The 11,905-nt window shown below is 43.3% G+C and overlaps 1 protein-coding gene across 3 annotated transcripts in view; it reads left to right on the forward strand.

Moving 5' to 3' along the window:
* The window catches only part of BTBD11 (BTB domain containing 11), a 315,694-nt gene that overhangs the window by 175,069 nt on the left and 128,720 nt on the right, over positions 1-11,905 (forward strand). The gene's annotated exons all lie outside the window — the stretch shown is intronic.

Raw genomic sequence — 11,905 nt, forward strand, 5'->3', positions numbered from 1 at the left:
ACTTCTTCAGTGGTCTCCAAGGAATGAACACCAAGAGCATTTCTGAAAATAAAATGTCAGAGACAATGATCTAAAAGTAGAGAGAGAAGTGTCCGGAAGAACTGAGGAAAAAAGTTATGAAAAATGGCATTCTTTGGTATCTCTATTTCTGCATTAACCACTGGAATTTACCCGGAGGAGAAAAAGGCAAAGGCTGAGAAGGTGTACAGACTGAGAATAGATAGTACTGAGTTTTAAAGTGAAATTAGATGTCTGGACTTCTAGAAAGACAGGTGATGTTCATTTCAGAATGGATCCATCAGGTCCCCAGCACCCTGAGGACTTCTGTAACTCCTGATAGGAAGCATAGATCTCCTATGTCTGCTGTAACAAATTGCCATAGACTGGGTGGCCTGAAATAACATAAATGTATTCTCTTACAGTTTTGGAGGTCAGAGTCCAAAATGAGTTTCCCTGAGCCAAAACTAAGATGTCAGCAGTACTATGTTCCCTTCCGGAGGCTCTAGGGGGAAACCCCTTTTGTTGCCTTTTCCAGCTTCTAGGGCTGCCCACACTCCTCAGCTCATGGTCGCTTTCCTTCTCTAGCCAGTCCAGTCTTTCTCCCGCTGAATCACTCTGACATGGGCTCTTATGCTTCTCTCTTCCCTATTTGAAGGACCCTTGTGATTACACTGGGCCCACCCAGATAATCCAAGACAGTCTCCTAATCTTAAAATCACCTGATTAGCAACCTTAATTCTTTCTGCCACCTTAATTCCTTCCACCCTTGCCAGGTAACTTATTCACAGGTTCAAGGGTTTAGAAAGTGCACATCTTTGGGGACCAGGATGTGGCCTACCTCATGGTATTACAGATATAGGGTTATATGATGATTCTTTCAAAATTGGTAATTCATTTGGACTATTACTCAATCATAAAAAAAGGATGAAATAATGCCATTTGCAGCAATATGGGTGGACCTGGAGAATACTATGCTAAGTGAAGTAAATCAGACAGAGAAAGACAGCTATCATATGATATCAGTTATATGTGGAATCTAAAAAATGATACAAATGAACTTACTTATGAAATAACAAATAGATTTACAGACATAGAAGCAAATATATGATTACCAAAGAGGAACAGGGGAAGGGATAAATTAGAAGTTTAGGATTAACAGATATACACTACCATATATAAAACAGATAAATAACAAGGAACTATTGTATAACACAGGGAAACAGGGAACTATATTCAATATCTCATAATAACCTATAATAGAAAAGAATCTGAGAAAGAATATATATGTGTGTGTGTGTGTGTGTGTACATAATTGAATCACTTTGTTCTGTACCTGAATTAACACAACATTGTAAATCAGCTATACTGCAATTTAAAATTTTTTAATTGATAATTTATTTCTGGAACTGAAGTTGTTTTTCATGATTCAGAAATTGGAATAAACCAAGTTAGTGTGACCTCAGGAGAGTTACTTAACCTCTCTGGTTAAACCTTTGTTTTCTCATCTCTGAAGAGTTGAGCAGTAAACTCTCCTAATGAGCAACTATGGCTTCACTTTCTCATGCCCAGGGCCCGGCACATAGTAGGCACTCAGAAAACATGTGTGCTGACTCGGGGCACTGGATTTAGTGGTGTCAAAGGCTTCACCACTTTAGAATGGTTTCATGACTCATGGTTCTAAGTAATAAAACAAAACACAAGTTTTCAAAATGGATATTCACATCTGTCAAGAGAACTCCTCCCGAGCATTTGTGTCATTTTTCTCTGTGACACATATCCTTGTATGAGAAGGCACTCAATTACACACACACACATGCACGCACACAATAAATGGAAGGATAGACAACTGAATGTGTGTATGTACATGCATGTACATACACACACACGAGGGGGAGAGAGAGAGTGTGTGTGTGTGTGTGTGTGTGCGCATGCACACCTCAGTCTTGTCACCTGTAAACTGTAACATAATAATACCAACTGTGGAGAACTGCTGTAAGGATTTCAGTAGTTAATACATGCAAAGCGCTTAGAATAGTGGCTGGCTCATAGCAGGTGCCATATAGAATCTGAACTATTGTTTCTCATCAGCATCAGGAGTCTCTTGCCACAGCCCTGAAAGGATGTGGAAGTTCCATACGTCAGCCTGCTGTGGAAAGAGGAGGGGTCCCAGCCCCTCAAGGAGACCTGGGGCAGCTGCTGAAGGAAGTGGCATTTACCTTGTGCCCTTCTTGAAGAAAGGGGGACTCGCTCCCTGTGAAAGCCGAGCGAGGGGTGTTCTGGGTGGGAGGAGCTGTGGAATCAGAGGTGCGGGGGGGCGGGGGGCGGCGTCATATCAGGGAGAGTGAGTCCCTCTGTCACTTGGGGAGTGGTGTGAAATTTGATTGGACAGCTAGCTTAGGTAAAGATTGCAAAAGTGAAGAAGTTCCCATCTTATCCTCTAGGCAATGGGAGCCTCTGAAGGTTGCCGGAGTGGAGACGGGTAGCTATGGGCTTAGGACAGCTCTAGGCAGTACAAAACATTTAAAATCACCAACTGAGCAGACAGTTCTAAAAGACGTGGTGAATATAGTGGAGGTGGGGGTGGGGAGGGAAGAAAATGTCCCAAAAGTCTTCTTATAGGGAGGGAGCCATACGTTTTTTTAAAGTTGAGAAACATTGAGTTGTATCTGGGCTACATCATATATTAATATTTCTTGATGGAACTCCCAGAACAGGTGCTAGGAGGAAGAGTCTCCCCGGAAGCACCCTTAACCAGATGCATAGCTGGATAGGGCCCTTTTTCGCCAGCAAGGACTGTGAGCTTTCTTCCCCAGGGGCCCATGGCCTTGTCGAAAGTGCAGTACCTTTTAACAGCAACAACAAATGAGAATTTAGAGTCCTCTTGAGGTTGATTTTGCTCTGTAATCAGCTGCTGAGTTTCTGGCCTAATGGGATTCTAATGTTTTTAAAAGCCAATTTAGTAATCTTTGTATTTTCAATGGATTGTGAAAGCCCTATTAGTTATTTATATCACTGTACACATGCGTGGCTGCAAATGGCAGATTTATGCTTTTATGTGCCATTAACATCTACACTATGTTAACAGCACCATTTAGCCAGCTCTCCAAATGTTGGCCTAATCTCTTCCGTGCCTGTACACACACACACACACACACACACACACACCTCTGTCATTCTGTGTGGTCAGCCATAGGGTATTTCAACGTATTAAATATCCTAGTGAATAGTTCCTCACTATATCATATCAAATAAGTGATAAGTCTGTAGTCACCAGGCTATTTAATTAAAGATAATCAGTCTTTGAAGAGTTAGAATACAATTAAATATACTTAACACTAAAGCTCGGTTGAACATGATTTAATCTTTCTTGGGTGATTCAGGATCTCACAGGCCTTGGAGGCCTTTGTTATGAATATAAATGATCTTCATGCTCTTACTCTGCAGAAGTTCCACTGGAAAGAGATTTCCAGTTGGAATTCTGCCAAATGCACAGACTTCTACTATAGAAGGTACCCTCGCAATTACCTGGAAATGGTTCCTAGACATCCTGGGGAAGACAAACCTGTGAATATTTGTCCTTGGCATAAAAATGTTCTGACAGCTGCTGTGAAATCCGTTTTCCAGCCCCTGTTCTTTCTCTAATAGGGAGAAATTCTCAGTGGGGTGCTAATGTATCATTAACACCTTTCTTTAAAACATACTGATCTTTCTTTTCCATCAAGAGCTCTACCCAGGCCTCATTCATTAATTCAACTTGTGTTTTTTAAGGAAATCTCAGTGAGAAAGAGTAGAACAGAAGAGTTGCTAACAGAGAAAGGCACAGCTAAATTTGTTTCAGGGCACATGCTGTATATTCAAAATAAATCCAGGAGGTCTCTTAAATGGATATATACTGCCTTATCATTCCTGCTGTCTATCAGTTCCTTTCTTCTTTTTCTAACGTGATCACCTGCACTAACTAAACCATATTCAGGTACTTAATGATTCAGAATTTAAATTAATCTGGGAATGAAGCAGCTTGAAATAACTTCAACATACCTTGTAATAAGAAAAGGCAAAAACTGATAGGACTGAAAGGAGAAATAGATAAATCCACTTTGATTGTTGGAGACTAACATTCCTCTATCAAATATGACAGATCCAACAGGTAGAAAATGAGTAAGGACAGAGTTGAACTCAGCACCTTCAATCAATTGGACATAATGGACATCTATAGACTACTTCATTCAACGTCAAAAGCATCCTTCTCAAGCTCACATGGAACATTCACCAAGATAGACCACATTCTGAGGCATGAAACACACCTTAACAACTTCAAAAGAATAGAAATTTTACAATGTCTGTTCTCAGACCTCAACAGGATTAAACTAGATGTTAATAAGAGAAAGATAGCTGGAAAATTCCAAACACTTGGAGGTTAAGCAACACACTTCTGAATATCACTTGGGCCAAAGGAAAAAAATCTCAAGAAAAGTACCTGACTCTTTGCCACCTCATGGACTACAACCGACCAGGCTCCTCTGCCCATGGAACTTTCCAGGCAAGAGCACTAGAGTGGGTTGCCATTTCCTCCTCCAGGGGATCTTCCTGACCCAGGGATCAAACCCAAGTCTTCCACTCTGCAGGTGGATGGGGGCTCTTTACCACTGAGCCACCAGGGAAGCCCAAAGTGGTTGTAGAGAACTGGTAAAATTTCTTCCTTAAATGTTGGGTAGAATTCACTACCTGGGCCTGATGCTTTCTGTTTTTAAAGGTTATCAGTTGTTGATTCAATTTCTTTAATAGATATAGGCCTATTCAGATTGTCTACTGCTTTTTTTTGGCTGTGCTGCATGGCTTGTGGGATCTTAGTTCCCTGACCAGAGATTGAACCAGAGCCCTTGGCAGTGAGAAAATGTTAACTACTAGACCACCAGCGAATTCCCCAGATTGTTGATTTCTTCTTGTTGTGAGTCTTGGGAGATTAAGTCTCTCAAGGAATTGGTACATTTCACCTAAGTTATCAAATTCATGAGCACCAAGTTTTTCACAGTATTTCTTTATATTTTTTTTTAATGTCCATGGGATTTATAGTGATGTTTCCTTCTTCATTTCAGTCATTTCTCTTTTTGTTCTTAGTTAGCCTGGCTAGTGGCTCATCAATTTTATCGATCTTTTCAAAGAACCAGCTTTGGTTTGAGTCAGGTACGACTGAGCGACTGACCACAACAAAACAACCCCTTTCAGAAAACGAAAGCAAAAGGAATCCTTCCTAACTCATTCTGTGCATTCGATGAGCCTGGCATTACTCTAAATACCAAAACCAGACAACAATACTACAGGAAAACTACAGATGCATATCTCTTGTGAACATAGATGCAACAATCTTGAACAAAATATTTGCACATCAGATCCAATAATGTATAAAAAGAGCATATGACAGCCCCTTCAGCACATCAGTTTTCTTGCCTCTGTGCTTCGGCTTTTGCTGCTCCCTGTCTTTTGCCCTTTCCTACACCTTTCTCTTCCCCACAGCCCATGCCATTCACCTAGGAAACCTCACTGCATCTTTTGGTACTGTCCTAGTGATCCTAGGACAATTCATCTGTGAATCCTTTCCTGTCAACGCCACTCAGGTAGAATATCCCATTGCTACTTGTGCCATTAGTGGAGCATGTACGAGCTTCTCTTACAGCCCCTGTACATAAGTACACTCATAAGTGTGTGTACTTATCCCACTAGATTATGAATTTCTTAAGGAGAGGATCCGTGTATTTTTATTTTGTCTCTTATTGGAGTATAATTGCTCTACAATGTTGTGTTAACTTCTGCTGTACAGTGATGTGAATCAGCTATATGTGTACATACATCCCCTCTCTCTTGTACTTGCCTCCTGCCCACCCCCATCCCACCCATCTAGGTCTTCACAGAGCATTGAGCGGAGCTCTCTGTGTTATATAGCAGATTCCCACTAGTTGTTACATATTTTATGCACAGTAAAATTCCAACCTCTCAGTTTACCCTAGCCTCCCCTTCCCCACGCTGTGTCCACATGTCCATCTCTACGTCTGTGTCTCTGTTCCTGCCCTGCAAATAGGTTCATCTGTACCGTGTTTCTAGATTCCACATATATGCTTTAATATACAACATTTGTTTTTCTCTTTCTGACTTATTTCACTTTGTATGACAAACCCTAGGTCCATCCACATTTCTGCAGATGACTCAGTTTCATTCCTTTTAATGGCTGAGTTATATTCCAATATATATATGCACCACATCTTTTTTATCCATTCATCTGTTTTTGGTTATTGAGGTTGTTTCTATGTCTGACTATTGTAAATACTGCTACAATGAACACTGATGTACATGTGTCCTTTTGAATTATGGTTTTCAATGGCTTAGTGGGTAAAGAATCTGCCTGCAACACAGGAGACAATGGAGATGTGAGTTTGAGCCCTGGGTCGGGAAGATCCTCTGGAGAAGGAAATGGCAACCCACTCCAGTATTCATGCCTGGAAAATCCCATGGAGAGAGGAACCTTGTGGGCTACAGTCCATGAGGTTGCAGAGTGGGACACGACTGAGCGACTAACACTTTCAGGGTGTATGTCCAGTAGTGGGATTGCTGGGTCATATGGTAGTTCTACAGATATCTTCATGTTTTAAGGCCGGCATGCTTATTCTCCCTGGGCACTTCAGCTGCCAAGGACCAGCATGTTATTGAACTCATTTCTGAAAATTCTCCATCTTTGTGTTTTTTACCTCTTATTTCTTCTGATGGTTTAGCTTCAGACTTCCTAAGAGCTTTTCCCATTGACTATAATTCATGATGGGGGAATAATGAACTGTGGTCTGGATGTATCCTAACTGGAATATGGCATGCCTCTCACAGATGTATGTGCTCACCAAGCCAGCCCTGAATTTGTTTCCCACTGCCAAATTTCTTAAAATAAAAAGGAGTTTCCAAGCTGATTGTGCAAACATTTTTAAAAATCTGATAACTTCCTACCTTATTTCTTAATAAATTAAACAGTAGAAGAAAGCCCTCTAGCAGCATGTTATTGAATTCCTAAATCTTTCCCTTCAAAGAACTTCACTTGGATTATTAACAAACATTTATCGACCCCCTTCTCTGTGACAGGTTGTCCATGTAGATTATCCCATTACGGCCTCCCAAGCACACTAGGAGGTAGATGGCATCAAACAAGTTTCAGAGGGAGAAGCAGAGGCTCAGAGGAGCCCAGTCGCAAGCCCCAGGCCTCACAGCTGGGAGACGGTGTGGCAGGAATCTGAACCCAGCCAGGTCTGTCCAGGGCCAGTTTGAGGGCTGGAGTGCTGCACCCCAGCTGCTTCCTTCCCGTTTCTTAAAGCTGAGACTGCTGCCAGGGCCCTCCACTTTAAATTCTGGGGACAACCTAGCAGAAAATGAGGCTTAGCTTGGCAGGCAGGACACAGGACAGTCTGTCTCCTTCTCACAGCCAGAGACAGACAAGGCAGAACCCAAACCTGGGCCCAGGATGGGTTACAGAGCCCCCTTGTCTCCCATCACCATCATCACATCAAGGGGAGAATGAATGAGTGCTGACGGTTGTCTTATTTGGTTTTCTCTTGGTGGGTAAATAGCATCCTGATCCATTGATAGAATGGAGACACAGAGAAGAGCTGAGTGGAGGGAAAGGATGGCAGGGTGTTGTATTTGCCAAGGAACCATCCTATAGGAAGGTAGGCATTCAGGGAGGCAGAACTGCCCAGATCACCCCCAGCAGAGACAGAATGCCAAATGTGGTTGGTCCAGGGGCCCACCCAGAGGAATGGTTCTCATATTTTCTGTCCTAAATGACCTAACCAAAAAGTTGTCTGTCTCCAGTCACACAGGATTGTGGAAGGATGATCTGCAAGACTATTTGAATCCAGACATTAGATAAACAAGGCAGCACATTGTGGAAGAGGCCATCCAGTAGACACTTGCTATCGGTTGGAGGCCTTAAATATTTCTTTTCTTTAATCAACACAATAAACTGATGATGTGGATACTTTAAGCCCTCTTTGCAGACACGGAAGCCGACTGAAAGCCTGGGAAGTGCTTTGTCTAGGTTGCCCAGCGGACCAGGGCAGGACGGAAGCCTGTCTCTGGCCTCTGGCCTCCCCTGGTTAGTCAGTCCCAGGTTGGTTATGGCTGGAAACGTGGACATTCAAAGGCACTGGTTCATCATCTTTTAGCACTTGCCAATCCCTTTGAAAATGTGAATGGATTTCTCCTTAGACAAATGTACAACCTACCCCACCGTGATAGATTTCAGTAAGATGGTGACCCCTTCAGCATAGTAGACACTCCATCAATGGTCACCTGCTCTCCAAGGTGACCATATTCCTTTAGGTTCAAAGTCATGTTTGAACCTTAGTCTCCCCTGTTTTGAAACTTGGGTCAGTCACCACGCTGTGGCTGTCCTTGGCTCCAACAACAGAAATTAATGAGTACTCCAAAACACTCAAGCCTGTATCTGACACTAAAATATGCAGCTGGGACCTTCTTAATGACCTAGTTGATTTTTATACACAAAAAAATGACTCTAGTTTATGTGTGTACCCCGTATAGAGTCATCAAAACAAAAGAAAAAAAAGGAAAACCCTGGTATATAATCTTTGCATAATAGATCAATTATAGATTCCTCAAATCCTAGTACTCTAGCTTTCAAAGCTTCTTTGAATAATTATATTTTCACATTTAAATTTCATAACCCTCTAAAAGAAGGATGAATAATTCTGAGGGAAATTATTTATTCTCATGATGAAGCATAAAGCAGTTCAAAGCTGCGTTTATACACTTTGACCGATTTTCATCTCAGTTAACATATGTCAGGCATGTACTATTGCTCAGCATGTGCAAAGTAGTTTAGTACACACAGTCTCATTTCATCCGCCACCCTCAGCAGTGCCATGAGGGAGGTGAGGCTATTCTTATCACTCCCATTTCACAGAAGAGGAAACTGAGGTCCAGAGAGGTTCTCTGGCCTGCCCAAGGTTAAACATGGCTAGGAAGTGGTAGAGCCAAGACTGGTGGTCTGGGTTCCAGATTCCAAGTCTGGAGTCACATTTGAGGCACATTTGCTTGTGCCTCAACCCATGTGTGAAGCAATGTTTCAGATGCCAGCCTGGGATAAGAACTTGCTGTGTATAATGCAATTACCAAGAAAGCAAACCTGTGAGTACATGTCAGGGCCTTTTGTATTGTTCACTAGAGAACGTCATCCTCCCTGACAGTTCCGGCTCACTCCCCGGTCCACTTTACTGTGAAGCCCCCTGACTGCTACCCCCTCCCCCAGCAGAGGGCCTCACCCCCTGAACCTTGGGTCACTTGTCCCCCTCGGTCGTGGTCACCTGCTATCATTTTCCCTGTGCACTTTTAAGAGTGGTAAATCTCTGAATTAGAGTCAGGAACTTCAGAGGCATCAGAGGAAGGGTTGGCCCAGCATTCATTGCCATGGCAACGGCTACTTGACTTGACCTCTGACCAAATGTCTGGGCAGGTGAGCAAAGAGGAGGAAGCAAGGATGACTCAGGGCGTCCCTGCCTGGGGTGATCGGGGGATGACTCAGGTATTAAGGGAAAAGGACAGGCAGGAGGCTGGCCTGACATGATGAGCATTTCTGTGAAGAAATTTCGCCTTTCCTGAAAAGCTGAGGGTCCGTGAAGTGCGGGGATCACCTCTCAGCCTTCTCTACAGCCAATGTGGAGCCCAGCCCAGTGCCAAGTAGTATCCAGTAAATCATCAATCTGTATTGTCCAGTTAATGCCAAGGTGTGAACCAGCCTGGCTCACAGAGTTTTTCAAACTGCCAGTCATGACACACTAGTGGGCCATGAAATCACTTTTGGTGCCACACTCAGCATTTTTTATTGGTAAGATAGAAACGAAGTGAAGAGGGAAAAAATGGAGCATGCCTCGTACATAGTAAGGATCAATATTATTTTCCATGACTTTTTTTCATGGAAAACATGAAAAGCGTGTGTAGTAGTGGTGGTGGTGGTGGTGTAGTCGCTGAGTTGTATCTGACCCTTTTGTGACCCCGTGGACTGTAGCCCACCAAGCGCCTCTGTTCATGGGATTTTCAAGCAAGAATACTGGAGTGGGTTGCCATTTCCTTCTCCAGGGGGGTCTTCCTGACCCAGGGATTGAACCCACATCTCCTGCTTGGCAGGCAGATTCTTTACCACGGAGCTACCTGTGAAGGCTGTGTGTACTGGGTTGTGATGTAAAGTATATTCTTATTGAGTCCAGGGTTTTTGAAAAACAATAGTTAGAAAACAATCTCAGAAATTCATTTGACCAGTTTCCTGATTATATGAACATTAAACGCTAATGGTCATTTGCACTGTTTATCCATTTATTTATTACTCAAAAAAATCTGTTCTGGTTGCCTTCTCCACTGTGTCAGCCTATTAGGTATGAAGGTAAAATATTCAAGACCAGTGACTAGGGCAGTGTGGCTGGAGCCACTGATTATGCAGCAGGGGGCAGGAGAGGTGTGTCTTCAAAGGAGGAGCCTTTGTCTGCTGGGCTTCTGTGGTTCAAACAGGGCGAGCAGTGGACTTGAATTTTGACCTTTGCCTTCTGTCTGTCCCCTCACCCTGACAGTTGGCTTAAATAATTCAGCACCTGTGTGCTGATACTGCTTCACTGGACTCCAGCTGTTTTGTCATTGGCAGTCTTGTTTCGCCAGTGAGTTTATTCTTGAATACATCTTCGGCTTCTTTTGCATCTCCAAAATGCCTAGCAGATTTAGGACTACTGTAGGTACTCAGTAAATGCTTCCTACTTATTGACAACTGCTTTTGTTCAGGTCCCTGCTAATCTTCTCATCTTCTCCTACCGTAGAGCATGTATTGCATGGCTTTGTGGTTACGTGTGTACTAGTCCATCTCCTTCACTTAGACTGTGAGCCCATTGAGAACGGGAGTAGGTGTATCCTGTCCATCAGCATATCCTCAGTCCCTAAGGCAGCACAGCACATGCCTGCCTCACTCATTGTCTCCTCCGTGATTGACGTACAGTAGGTGTATCTGCTAGTCATCCCCATAATAATACTGCGTAACAAACAACCCTGGGTATCTCAATGGCATATTAAATTAACACTTGCTTTTGTGGGGCAGCTCCAAGCTACAGATTGTACTGGATCGGCTCTATGGGTCTCTCACCTTCCTTACACCAGCAGGCTAAGCAGGGTGTGTTTTTCTCATGACAGTGCAAAAATGCAAAAGAGCAAGTTCAACTGCACAGGTGCTTTTCCGACGTTTGGTTCCATCATATCTCTTAACATACCTTTAGCCAAAGTTCGTGAAACCCAAAGTCAAGGAGCGAGAGAGCACACTCTGCCTATGGAGGTTGTGGCGATGACAGGAACAGTGACTAGTTCTGAACAGTCAATCGAAGTGAGTTCTCAGGTTCTCACTAAATGTTCATGGAGTGGAAATGACGGGATGAAAATAATTGGATTCCAGGGATCTCCCAGGGGTATTCACCATACAAGTTACAAAAGCCCATGGGGGCTTTTTAGCTCCTGAAATACAGCTCTATGGAGAAAGTCAGAGCTTTGTCTGACAGATAACAGCCCAACCACCCAGAGTGGAATTTGCTGGGGAAGTAAAGCAAGCCGTCAGAGGACTGCCAGGAGAGATGTCCTGCAGGGCGCTTGGGGTGGCAGCTGCCTCACGAAGGCTGGTGGGACCATGACCACTGAGTTCTCAAGAGGTGTCTCTGCGCAGGTGGGGTCCCTGTCAGCTCTGAGGAAATGATTTTCTTCTGTGTCCTTTGGGCATGTGTGCATACAGATGAATGTTTGTTAATCAGCAGGAGACCTTTGGAAAGACCTAGACATCATTTCCTAGAGGATGCAGAGCCTTGGTTCCCATATTTCCTTTGCGGTACCA

Source organism: Cervus canadensis, chromosome 21 (genome assembly GCF_019320065.1).
Source record: "Cervus canadensis isolate Bull #8, Minnesota chromosome 21, ASM1932006v1, whole genome shotgun sequence".
NCBI classification, from domain to species: domain Eukaryota; kingdom Metazoa; phylum Chordata; class Mammalia; order Artiodactyla; family Cervidae; genus Cervus; species Cervus canadensis.